This window comes from Callorhinus ursinus, unplaced genomic scaffold (assembly GCF_003265705.2).
Source record: "Callorhinus ursinus isolate GAN/ISIS: 27379988/994484 unplaced genomic scaffold, GSC_fseal_2.0 scaffold26, whole genome shotgun sequence".
Classification (NCBI taxonomy): domain Eukaryota; kingdom Metazoa; phylum Chordata; class Mammalia; order Carnivora; family Otariidae; genus Callorhinus; species Callorhinus ursinus.
This window is the reverse complement of record NW_027397088.1, coordinates 24,078,064-24,091,455: the sequence shown is the minus strand read 5'-3', so window position 1 is coordinate 24,091,455 and position 13,392 is coordinate 24,078,064. Positions and strand designations below refer to the sequence as shown.

Genomic DNA, 13,392 nt, shown 5'->3' with positions numbered 1-13,392 from the left:
GGTTTTTGGTCTATCTTCCTAAACAGAAGGCAGGCAAGGGGTCAGTCTCGTTGCTAAACTCCTTCCCTTCTTTCCCTTCCCCAGGGAGATTTATCAGCTTTTCTCAGTTACACGTCCATTTAACACCAAGAGCTGGCAATCAGCGTATTCGCTTTGATTTTAACTCAAATCCCCCAAGCAACATCTTCAACCACTTCTCTTTATTCTAATCCTGGGGAAAACTGTTCTCCCTCCTGTAAGATAATCTTGGGTATCCTCAAAAACCATTACAAGAACATATTAACATGTGAGTAACTCTCCTAACACTAAAATAGCCAGTCAAATATTCGTATTCCAGCGGGTACTTGAGTTGAGTAACACATCTTTGCCGACAAGAGGGCAAGTGTGTTCTGAGCAGTGAAGAGGGGCCGGTCGTCTGTGACTCAGGATATGAAACGGCGGGGGGGTGGGGGGCACGCGGCCACAGCTGTTGACCTTGAATTTCTTTTTGAACGTGGCACCCAGGGCTGAGAGGCTCTTCTCCGAGAGGCCTGTGCACCTTAGCGCTTCTAAAACCTGCCACTGCCGGGTGGTTACGTTCCTTGTTCTGACTTGGCCACCGTCTCGGGTGCAAAGAACGAACAAGAGCAGAGGTGTTCACATTTATCTTCCTCGAGGAGCCCCCTAGGGTCAGTGAAGGAAGAGGCTGAACAAAGCCTTCCACCTCCCCCCCCCCACACTCGAGCCTGCCAGCAAACAGCTGTTCCAGGCTCTTCCTGCTGCCGCTAATGAAAACATAACCGGGATCCGATGAAAGCTATTTAATGGGGGATTGCTCGGAGAAGCCACTTTCTCTGGAGATCCGCTTAAACCAAAGCACTTGGATTTGCTACCGTGGCGGTGAAATCTTCACCTCCAGCAGCCTGAGCGTGAATGACCTACTTCGAATGTGACAGCCGATTACACTTCGGTGGCGTGGATAATTTATCAGGTTCAAGAGCACCGTCAGCTAGGGACAGTACAGCAGGCTTGCTGCCTGGCTCATCATGGAGGGTGACGGCACCCTGTCCTGTTGTCACAGCTCCCACCCGAAGCTGCCAGAGCTGCGGACTGCCTGTGAGCAGAGAAGGAACGTGGGGGGGATATGGGCCAGGCCCGGTTCCTGCTACCTGAGAAGCCTTTGTGGGTTGAGCAAGCTGTGCTTGGGGAGTCAGATTGCCACTCTCACCTCTGCAACGTGAAACGGGGGAGGGGTGGGGGGCGGGGAGATGAGGGAGGTTGTCTCTGGTGTCCTGATTTTGCATAAAATGTCTGTGGGGGTGGGGGTGGAGGCTGTGAAGTGGTGATCTAGGAAGAAAGAGGCGGAGGCCCTGAAGCTAGCAAGGGTAGCTAATGCCTTCCAGGCCCGGCGGAGGGGGCACGGGCCTCCCCAGAGCCAGGACCAGGAGCAGCTGCTCAGGGAAGGGCCCAGCCCGGAGGAACCTGGGCCCCGAGTCAGGGTGTTCTCCCATGGGCCAGGCCGTCCGGGTGCCCTGCCGCCGGCTCTAGCATCCAGCTTCGCTCGAATAGTAGTGACAGCTCACTTAACCTCGCAGAGACCTGTCTCAGGCTGAACTGGACTCCGGCATGACGTCCCTGAAGATCAGGAGGCCTCACTGGCCGTGATGAAGTTCTCAGGAATGTGGCTGCCGGGCCTGGGATGCCTCCTAAATTCACCTCCTGAAGTTAATAGCCTCACTCCTATGCCTTAGGGAGGGACTGATGTTTGGGATGACACTTTGCATGACGGGGGGGGGGGGGGGGGGGGGGGGGGAGGGGAGGGAGGGGGGGGCGGTCAGGAGGAGGGGGATGGAACAACGGGATTATGTGCAACAATGGCCCTGGGCTAAGATCAAAAGAGAAACAGGGGCGCCTGGGTGGCTCAGTCGGCTAAGTCGCCGCCTCTTGGTTTCGGCTCAAGTCACGATCTCAGGGTCCTGAATTTGAGCCCCGCCTCAGGCTCTGCGCTCCGCAGGGAGTCTGCTGGAGATTCTCTCCCTCACCCTCTGCGCCCCACCCACCCCGATCGCTCGCTCTCTAAAATAAATAAAATCTTTTAAAAAAAGAGAGAAAAACAATGAGGAGTTAACTAAAGAAAGAATTTTAAAACGTGAACGACTGAATACAAGCAGATTTTACATTGTTTTCAATAAGCGATAGACAACTATTAATGCGTATCCATCAAGGCACTATCAGAAAACTGATGGCTCCCGCCAGTTAGAATAATTCAACGGAGCTTTCTGTACAAAGAGATGGCTTACAAAGGTGTGGGTGGAGTGTGGGGGAACCAGAGGGCCCAGTGAGGCCAGTGCCACGGCGGGGTCCAAAGGGGGGGCGGGGAAGAGGTTGCGAGAACCTACAGGATGGAGGCAGACAGGGCTCCCATCGGGGAGCAGTCATCTTTTAAGAGGGGACACAGCCAGCCCAGCATGACCTCACCGGGAAGAGCCAAGGAATGGATACCCTTGCCCCCCTCCCTTTCCTTTTACCTGTCTCCTGTTGGGGCTTCCACTGGCCAAACCCAACCGGGCATCCCGGGCAGGGCAACCCCCGGGACAGAGAGCAGAGACTGGAAGCTGGAGAATGGACAGGAAGGGGCGATGCAGGATAGCCTGCTAACCAGGGACTGCATCGGGCCTGGGGACACGGTATAAATAAATCACCTTGGAGAAACTCACAGACAAATCTCTTATGTCCCCCTGCTGATGAGGAAAAGGGAACAGATTTACTATAAAGCAAGAGTCAATTTATAACCTTAAAAAACAGCTTACCTACCAAGTACCAGGCCTGTGTTTACACATATATACTGACAATTTCCAATCACTTCTATGGTCATTTTTTCATTATTTTATACTTATTTTAGTGTCTTTGTGCAATAATATTTAGTGAATTAAATTTATGCCATTTGCCTTCAGCCTTAAAGGGTTCATAGCTCTAGGAATTTGCAAAGTTAACATTCTGCCCAAATGTTTGTCGGGGTAGATCAGAGCTTCTCAATATGTGGTCTGAGGACCCCTGAGGTTTCCCAACACTCTTTTATAAGGTCACTCTTTTATAAAGATCCTCAATAATTTTTCTTGAAGACTTTATTTATTTTTTTGACAGAGAGAGGGAGCACAAGCAGGGGGAGGGACAGAGGCAGAGGGAGAAGCAGGCTCCCCGCTGAGCCGGGAGCCCAATGCAGGGCTCGATTCCAGAACCCTGAGATCATGACCTGAGCTGAAGGCAGACGGTTAACCAACTGAGCCACACAGGCGCCCCCTAATTTTTTTTAAGTATAAAGGGGTTTAGTCTAGACTATATATATATATATAATTATATATACACACACACACTTATGTATATATGTATATATGTATATATATCACATATACATGTTACATGAAATTTAAAATGGCTAGACTAGATTATGTTATTGTGTAATAGGTCTTGAGACCAAAAAATTGGGAACTGCTGGTCAAAATGATATTACTGCAGAAAATGACCTCTCCCTGTCATGCAATAATAATGTATCAGCAAGGCAATCTCAAGTTTCTGGATAGAAGGGGATTGTTGGCCACATTTAAGGCATGTTTTATTTCCTGCCAGCATTGAACCTTCTGCTGACTATCTTCTACCCCCATAGCCTTCCAGGTCACTTGGCGTAGAAACTACAAGTGGGGGTGGAGGTGGAGTTTCAGACTGGGGTCATTTGCCCAAGTGGATAGGCCTGATTTCAGCATCTCTGAGACATTCGTCCCTGGGACACACTGAAATGCTAGGTGTGTTGGCCAAACACGTTTCCCATTGTGCAAGCAGATAGTGTAACAATGGTGAGAAGCCACAGCCTGAGATGTCTACTCCCTTGGGAACCTTATCATCAGTGCCAGACACGGGCAGAGGGAATGGGGCCTTGCTCTCAGTTCAGAAAGCGGCAAGCAGGACCCAGCTGTCATGTCAAGGCGAAGCATACTTCTTTCTGTAGGTGCAGCTCTGGTGTCAATCAATGCAGGAATGTTATGCTCTTTTTTCTGGGGGAAAAGATGACAGAAGCCAGCTGACTCTCCTCCACACTCATTAATATAAAGCTTCCACTACTGTCAGTGGCCCTGAGCGTAGTTTCTGATATCCAGGACCATATATACTAATGGGGAGAAGTGTACCAAATATCTGGGATGGAAGGAAATTAGGGGACTGGGTCTGTACTCAGGGGGACACAGCACTTACAGGAGAATGCGGGGAGAGCGTGACGGGCCAAGGAGGGTGTCATGAAGAAGCTGGTGTTGGACTAGAGCTTCAGAGGCTATGCAGGATTTCTAGAGACAAACATCAGAGAAAAAGCAATGGGCAACTCTCAGCAGAGAATTTCCGGGCAGTGGAAGTGACCTGAGCAAAACAATGGAGGCAGGAATGGTCAAATGTCAGAGCTGAAAGGGCACTTGGCAATCGAGTTGTCCATACCCTTCATTTGATAGGTGAGGACACAGATTTCAAAGGTGGAGACTTGCCCTGAGTTTTCTATTGGCAGAACCAAAATAGAACCGAAGTGTCTCCAGGTCAGAGACTCTTGGCAGGGCTGCTCCTTGGACACTGAGCATGGCTGGAAGAGTTGAACTTAGGGCCGGCAGTGCAGGGCAGTGGGGTGTACTGAAAAGATTTCTAGAGCCACACGGTAGTGCCAAGCGGGCTGGGCACCTGTTTAGATCTTACCCAGACCAGTGTTTCCCCAAGTGCATTCTGAGACAAATGTGCCAGAACCATCAACTTGTTAATGGTTGTGCCAGAACCATTGCTTGTTAAAATGGCTGACTTGGAATGGGAGAGAGGGTGACTCACAAATCTGCATTTTAAACTCTTTCCCAGAGTGACTCTCCTGCCCTTCGTAAGTTAGAAAATCAACGATAAAAAGAAATAGGGAAAGATGGGCCAGAGCGGCAAAGGAAGAATTCAGCAGCTGTGAGCAAGGTGGAGGGTAAAGAGTTACAGTATAAGGAAGGGGTTCAAGAATCTTAGAGCCGGCAGCATTCCAAGCCATGATCTGGCCGTGCACTTGGGTGGCCGAATGCCTATAGAGGAAGGTCATAAGAGTAGAGAAGGAATTTCAAAATCATGATGTTAGATCTGCTGTCCACATGGATATTAAACATCATAGTTATGAAAAAAGATTAGATCTCAGTTGTATCTGCCTACCCCTAGGACTAGTCAACTAGACCTAGTAGAAGCCAGAATGCACTAGCATCATGGGCAGAAGGAATATATAGAAATATAAATAAATAGGGTCCCTAGATATAACCAAATCTCAGAGACCTTCCATCAATGTCGCTTCATGATAGCAGTGGGTCTTCAGGCACGTATTAAATATCTAAATCCTTTAAGTCAGGAAACGAAATTGGTTGCATTTTGGCTGCTCTTCTGCTTTCTACCGAGGAATTGCGTATTTACTAGATCAATTGGTGGCGGAAAGAGCAATCAGGTTGGCTTGGCCAATGCTGTTCCCACTGGGGCTTAACAAAAGGGGCTTAAACAAACACCCATGAGTGAAAAGCAGGATAAAATTCAGCTACTGTAGTGCTGCTGAAGTTCAAACACCCTATTTTATGGAACCAGAAATAATCACAGTTCCCATAGCACCCATGGTACTTCTTCCTCTTTCCTAACACCCACCTCAGTTATGTCTGGCTGTCCTCATGCCAGCCTCTGCAAGACGGGTTACATGACTGTCATGTTTACCTCTGTGTCTCCTGCCCTTAGTTGAAACAACAGCTTGTTGAAATAACACCTTGTTGAAATGGTAGCTCTCATCGGTACCTTGGGGTGTTTTCAATTAAGACTGACATCTGAGGAGGGCGGCAGAGGGACCTGCGTTAAACTCTTTCTCCTTTGGGAGACCCATGTCTTTCCAGGGGCATGAAAGAGTGACATAGAGTCTGAACTAGCAGAGTTTTCTCTAATAGCTGCGCCCCTTCCTCCACCCTGCCTGGTGCCTGATGAGCTCTGGGCCCCACTGTTTCCCTGGATGAGGTTCCAAGGGCTCAGCCAAGGTGTCTCCAAAGACTTGGATCAGTGAAGTTTTGAGCTAGAAGAATCCTGGTTAGGCGATAGTAGGGATCTAGAGAGAAGGAAGTGGTATTCTAACAGCGAGAGAGGAGACAGGGAGAAATAACCACCCAAGAATGAAGACTTGGGTGACCACAGCAGGACCGGTGATTTGAGAGGCAGCGTGAAGACCTCTGGATTACGCACCAGGAGGTCTTGGTTCTGGTGCTGACTCTATCTGGTTGTGTGACCCTGGGCTCTGGGATTCACACTGGAACCTCCACTAAGGATTGGGTCCTGGTTGTGTAAATCCATGCTGCCCGGTCCCTCACTCGTACGTGTCCCTGATCTCAAGAAAGGGTCTCCACTGGGAACTGTGGAGTCTACACAGTCCCTCAGGACAGACCCCTCTACCAGGTGCAATGAGGGAAAGGAACCCGTTGCTGGGCGTTCACCTTGCATACCCCATGTGCTGCGTTCCTTTCCTGGAGTGGGGTGGTGGGGGGCGGAGCTCGAGGAGGATAGCTGACTTACCATGCCAGCCTCATTCCCATTCAGAGCTTTAGTCCCAAAGCTGGGATGCTGAGGCCAGTTCACAGAAAGTCTAGGAGCCACTCCCTTGCCCCTTGAGGTCCCCTGGCTTCCAGCTCCCACATACACACCCCTGCCCCCACACTCGCACCCAAGCCTCAACAAGATACCCCGAGCCTGAAGGGGGAAACTGGGGTGTAGAGTGGAATGTACTAGAGCAAACAGAGCCTTAAATATTTCTCACCTCTGACTTTGAGCAAAAGCTTCACCTTTGTGATCATGAGCACGTTACTTTCTCAACCTGCGAGAGCATCAGTTTTCTTATCTTTCCAGTGGGGGCAGTAATAGAAAGAGGGATCGCAGTAGGCTTAGGTGAGACAATGTCTGTAAAGCACCAGGCATCATCTATAATCCTTGTGAAATCCTCTGCCCCCTCCCTCCTGTAAAATTCGTGTGAAGTCTCCAACAGTCCCGTTCCTCATCAAGGAGTGGCGTTGGGAAGGTGGGTGTTGGGGACGGAATGTGTGTGTTCCCCCAAATTCATATGTTGAAGCCCTTGCTCCCAGTCTGGCTGTATTTGGAATAGGGAAGTAATTAAGGTTAGACGAGGTCATGATGCATAAGGATTGGTGTCCTTGTAAGAAAGCCACCACCGGAGAGCTCATGCCCTCTCTCTGGGTGCATGAACTGAGGAAAGACCATGTGAGGACAGAGCAAGAGGATGGCCATGTGCCAGCCAGGAAGAGAGCCCTCACCAGAACCTTGATCTTGGACTTCCAGCCCCCAGCACTGAGAAAATAAATGTCTGTTGTTTAAGCCACCCAGTCTGTGGTATTTCGTTATGGCAGCCCCGGCAGACTGATAGGTTGGGGAACTAGAAAGTCTACTATCCTCTAGGGTGGATATTAGGCCCTACTCTTCCCTCCAGGAGTTTTCTACGTAGCCCTATTAGCACTGATGCTAATCTGCAGTAACTCATCCCTTTCTCCCCAAACGTCTACTTATCTGTGCTTCCCTCCAGGTCTCTTTGTCGAGAGGGAGGTAAATGGAGAAATGTCCGGAACCATCAGATCCTACACAAAGAGCTATAATCCATGGTGGAAGGTGCTAAGCATCTGCAGAGATGCTAAGATCTAAAGTGTTATGACAGTCTGAGGTGAGGGAGCAGGGAAAGGGGCAAGGGGCCTGGGGGAAAACAGAGTCTGGAGTATTTAAACTGGGTCTTGATGAATTTCCCCTATTGGAAAACGGGCAAAGGCCCAGCAGATGGATATAGGCCAGGGTGGGGTTGACAAGGGAAGAAAAGGATCAAGTAAGAAGGAGTGATCCAGAATGGCAGAGGGATTCATCCTCCGTTCAGTAAGTAGGTACTGAGCCTTGCCCTGTGTTGGGGCTACAGTGTCCAAGACAGAAGGGGTCTCTGCCCGTATGATCTCACAGTCCGGGGAAAGAGAGACAAGAAACAAGCAAAAAGGCAAATAAGACCATTACAATTTACAGTTAGTGCTCTGCAAGACATAGGGTTTTGAAAAAGGATAACTGGAGGGAAGACTATACTTAAAGGTGGGTGGTCAAGGAAGACCTCTCTTCGCATGTTTACGGAATTGAAAGAAGGTCCTTGTGGCCTGAGCTTAGTAAGAGGACGAGGGGTACTCATGAGGCTGGGAGGACTTGTGAGGCGTTGGTATGGAGTTTGGGTTTATTCTACAATAAATGGGGCATGCAGGGTTTCGAGCAGGAGAGTGACCACAACATATTTATCTTTTAAAAGATGACTCTTTCTGTATTGGTTATCTATTCCTGTGTAACAAAGTGTCACAAATGTAGCTGTTTAAAACAACACCGTGGACAAGTCACACTAACACTTTTGCATCTTGGTTTTCGCATCCATGAAATGGGAGTAGTGATGCCTACTGCTGAAGTATAGTCAGGAATAAATGATACAATGCTTGTGAAGGATCTCCAAAACCAAGGATATGAGAAGAGCGTCAATGAACTGCAGTGTTCAGCATAGCAAGGACTGGCTCAAGTCAGCCAACCTCACCAGGGACTTACGTGTTGACCAGAATACCAATATTGAAAACATATGAAGAATAACTGGCCAGGCAGACTGGAATGTTCCTATCATGTGGTCGACACATTTTTCTCCTCTGAAAGAAATGCCTACCCGGGAAGACTGAGAAACTATTTTGTAAGTTAAAAGAAGGGCAAAGAGAGGTGGTGTCTTGAAAATCCAAAGGCTCCGACTGTCAAGGCACTCACTGCTCAGCTGTACTTCCTGGTCTAAAGCGGAGACCAGTGCTTTCCTCGCTCATGGGTGGCCTTTCTAAACATCCAGCACACTCTGCTCCTATTGTACCCTTAGGTGGGTTGTGATTCGTGGATCAGGCTATCTTTTTGGCTGTTCGTATTTGAGGCTGAGGATGCTGTCTCCTTCCCACAACTGGATATAGGTGTTCCCATGTTGACACAGTCTCCTGGAATGTTCCCTTTTGGTCATTGTCTAAGGTTCGTCAATTCTTACCAATTCACTCACAAAGTTACTGCATCCCAAGCTGGGGCGGGGTGAGGGGCGGGGAGATGCACCTGCAGTACTGTGTTATTTAACATACCCTAAATACACAATTTATTCAGTATGGTGGCTTTACAGATAAGGAAACCGAAGCAGAGCAGACATTCCCTGTTGAGACCTTGTCTCTGGGTCCTTATAGACTCCCGGTCTCATACATTGTGTTTCCACTCCAAAAGACTCTCTATGGAATGGGTTGTCAGACGGACCCACAGTTTCCCAAAGGAAAGCTTTATGTATAGTTCAAATCCACGGAAACGAAACAAAACCAGAAAAACCCCAACTGTCTCTCCCCATCATTACAAGATCTGTCTACCCAAACAGGGCCTAGTGGAGCGCCCGCACAAAGCAGATCTCCCCAGGGGGGCTTTCCAACACAAGTCTTGCCTTGAACAACCAACTTCACCCCACCCCCACCCCCAACCACACACACACACACACACACACACACACACACACACACACACACACCTGCTGCGGCCACCCCCCGCGCAATGTTTTCAAGGCACAGTCTCCATTCCAAATCCCAAAAGGTGGGCTGAAAAGGTCTCTCTTGGCCTGGGCCGGCCCCCCTGCCCTCCGCCTCCAATGCCCTCTACTGCCGGCTCGCTCCCCAGCGCGAATTCCGCGGGTTAACTCCGAAGCTGCCACACCAGCTCCCGCTGAGCAGCTTGGCGCGCCGGCGATCAGCTGGAGGCCAGAGCAAAGCGCAGCCTCCCGGAGTTCGGCCGAAGTGCCTGTCAAGCAGCTGTCTCCCCCAGCCCCCTCCCTGCTCCCACTCCGCCGCCAGCCCCGCGGCCGCGCCTCCCTTCCGCCGGCTCCCCGCCCCTCCGCCCGCGCGCTCGGCTCCGCCAGCCTCGCGCCCGCCGGCCCCGCAACTGCAGCCCTGGCCGCAGCTGCCGCGAGCGGACGCGGGAGGGCCGCTGGGGTCTGCGCGCGGGGACCCTGCTGCTTCCCGCGGCCCTCTGTCCCTTCGGCCCCGCGGGCGAGCTCAGCGGTCTGCAAAGCCGGGGGTGCCGGCCGCCGGGAAATTGCATTGGCACCGAGGCTGTTAGATGCCGGAGAGCCCAAGTGTCCCCTTGTCATGACGAGGAGCTCTCGTCTTTAGGTATGTGCCCCTTCTCGGGTGTTCTTTTTTGCTTCTGATTTTGCTTGCAACCCGGGTGAGGTCTGGGTGGCCGGGGGCGTCCTGGGCTTGAAAGAGCATTGCGGGCTCGGGAGCCGTTCCGACTGGGCGTCCTGGGCTGCCCGCGGGGGAGGGCCGCGAAGTTGCCGAGGGAAAGGGCACACGCACTTCTGCAGGCGGAGCCCCGCGGCGCGGGGGAGAGCGGAGGGACCCGCCGCGGAGATGGTCAGGAGCCCGGGGCAGTGCCCGGGGGCGGGGCGTAGCTGGAGCGGGGACGCGCCGGGGTCCGACCGTCCGTGCTCCGGGGGTGGCGGCGCGGACGCCCTCGGGTGGGTCCCCGCGGCCCGCACTCTCCAGGCCTGAGCCGAGTCCAGCGAGGGCTGGGATCTCGGCGTCCGGCGCCTTCATTTGCCCCGAGGCTGCCGGGCTTGAGCTTGGCTGGGAACCAGCCCCTTCCCCGTGGGTCTGAAATCCACGCGGGTGGGGTGGGGGTGTGGGGGCGAGATGACAATTGAGAAAAGGGGCAAGCAGGAGAAATGGGTCACGCGGACGCCGAGCTGGGTCTGGAAGGATGGGGGGAGGGGCGATGCACCTGAGGACAGGAGCACCCTGCAAGTTTCTGTGGTTTGGGAGGGGTCTGCAGAAGAAAGGCATCTGCAACTCTGTCCCTGCGAGACTGTCACCTCCTATCCTCCTCCCCGGGGGCGGTGGGGAGCAGAGAGAGAGCACTTCATTTATAAGGGGGTGGGGGCCGTCTGAAATTTCGCAAGCAGCCGCCATCCAGATGTTAAGGTGGCCCAAGCGCCGTGCGAGTCCTGGTGCGAGGTGGCAGCGCCTTGCGGGGCAAGAGCCCCTGGAAAACCAGGAGAGCCAGGCCGATGGGGGTGGGGGGAGTAGGGATTGGCCGCTGCCAAGGTTCTTATCCTGGAGACAGACGTAGGTGTCGCTTGAGGGAGTTTAGGCTTGTGATTGTGCGGAAGCGATCCTGACAATCCCAGGAAACATGTTGGGGCAGTCTTTCCTCCTGCTCCCACGTTTTACACGCTCAGATCCATGCACTTGGTTGAAGTTCTGGGACCCAGACGAAGCAGTGCCCCCATTCCCAAAGAAACTGCAGTTGGCCCTCTCTACGGGACTGGGCTGCGCATCTTGGGTCAGCATTTGCCCCTTTGTTACCTGACAGGCAATCAGTTCTTCCTTTTTGCTTTCTGTGAGGTCTCTCTGGCTCTGAGAATGTTCCTCTTCTCCTTGCCACCCCCACCCCGGTATTGGCTTAGTGGCCTCCTTTCTCTTGCTTCTCCAGCGTCGTGGGACCAGACGCTGAATTCGCCCAGGAGCACCCACCGGCTCCCTGCATTGTCTCTATCCCTCTGTCTGTCACAAGCAGGGGCCGTCACCTTGAACTCTCTAAGAGTCAGCATTGCCAGGCCATTCTCCGCTGGTTAATTAGGAAGCAGCCAGTAGCCATATCCCTTCTGTAGGAGCAAATTGCAGGGTAAGGGCGGCCAGGGGAAAGGGCCTCCCCGCTCTTCACCACTTCCTTCCAGCCCAGCCCTCCGGGTCAAGCCTCCTGTGCTCGGCTTGCCCTTCCGCTGAGATCCTGCCAAATCATGGCTCTTCCCCAGGAAGGTAATGAATGTGTCTGTCCAACCATCTGAAAACGTGACGTTGGAGAGTCAGTTTAGTAAACACATGCTGTCTGGGTTGCTTTTCCAAAAGACCCCCCAGTTCGTGTGGCTTCTCTCCTTCTCCAACACTCTCATGTGAGATTTCACTGTGAATGTTTTATCCTTAGTATAAATATAAAGAACTACTAAGCCAGAGCAAAGAATAACTGAGAGCATGCACTAAGGACATGCACGGCACTCTGAGTACCCGAACACAGATTCCAGAAGCGGCTCTCCTTCCTTATGTTGACGGCAAAGTAAAATTCTTTCCAGCGGGAGAGGGACCCATCCCCTTTCACGGGTGACCTAGAGAAGCCAAAGAGGCTGGGAAGCAGCTATTTATGTCTCTCCGTGTTGGTAGCTAAACTCACATAAAAATTCCACCCTTGAGTCTTGAAGTCCACTGGCTTGGGGCCCTGCCGTGACTGCCTGGTGTCGACCCTGCATCTGACTCACTAAATGGAAACACCCCTACCATGGTAAAGCTCCACAGCCTGGCTGTGATACCAACCACAGGCCCACTTCTAAATGTAACCGAGTCACTTCTCTGTTACATTTTGATTTAATTCGCGGATTATTGGCTCATCTTTCAGTGTCAAGAGAGGACAGCCCAGACAAAGGCAGTTACGGAGAGGGAGCAGAACAGCTTGCCCGTTTTATTTTAAGTGGTCACATCAGGCAAACAACAGTCCCTTGGGTTGAAGAGTTTGCAAACCAGTGTTTTATTTTACTGCTCCTTGCATGCCGTGGGCTGGGGCAAAAAATAAGAAAGCTGTTTTGTTTTCATTCTGAAACGAAGGCGGAAGTCTACAACCAGTTTCTTGCTTCTCTTGGGAGGAAGTGGTGGTAGAAGTGAAAGTCCATTTTACTTACAGGATAGGTGCTCCTTGGGGCAACAGCACAATTGACTTTCCACTTGAGCTTCCTCTGCCCTGGTGGCCTGAGCAGGGCCTCGTGCTCCCGAACGGCTTCTTGACCAAGGTTATTTTCATCTGCCAAGCCTAACTCCAGGACCTGGAGGAGATAGACAGCTTGTGTTTGTAGCCATTCAACCAGAAAAGACTACCAACCGAAAACAGACAATGGAGCAAGGGAATTGGGGGTGGGGTGGGGAGAGGAGGTACAGATAGGCCAGCCACACATAATTGGTTCCCCAAGGGCAAATCGAGATGTGGAATGGTGTCATAAAGCAGTTGTCATGTAAACACCCCACATTGTGATTATAAGAAAGATCTATTCAGAAAGTAAGATGATTATGAATATGTGCCTTTCTTTCTTTCCTTTCTTTCTCTCTCTTTTTTCTTTCTTTCTTTCTTTCTTTCTTTCTTTCTTTCTTTCTTTCTTTCTTTCTTTCTTTCTTTCTCTCTCTCTCTCTCTCTCTCTCTGTCTCTCTTTTTCTTTCTTTCTTTCTTTCTTTCTTTCTTTCTTTCTTTCTTTCTTTCTTTCTTTCTTTCTTTCTTTCTTTC

General features: G+C 51.3%; 1 protein-coding gene across 6 annotated transcripts in view; it reads left to right on the top strand.

The window, feature by feature from the left end:
* The window catches only part of RIPOR2 (RHO family interacting cell polarization regulator 2), a 223,248-nt gene that overhangs the window by 127,439 nt on the left and 82,417 nt on the right, over positions 1-13,392 (top strand). The window contains exon 1 of one of the 6 annotated variants that reach the window (XM_073877643.1): positions 10,218-10,241. The exons of the other annotated variants lie outside the window; for them this stretch is intronic. The gene's annotated coding sequence lies outside the window, so the exon portion shown is untranslated. Of the gene's footprint in view, positions 1-10,217; positions 10,242-13,392 lie in introns of those variants that run through there. 6 annotated transcript variants of the gene reach the window in all.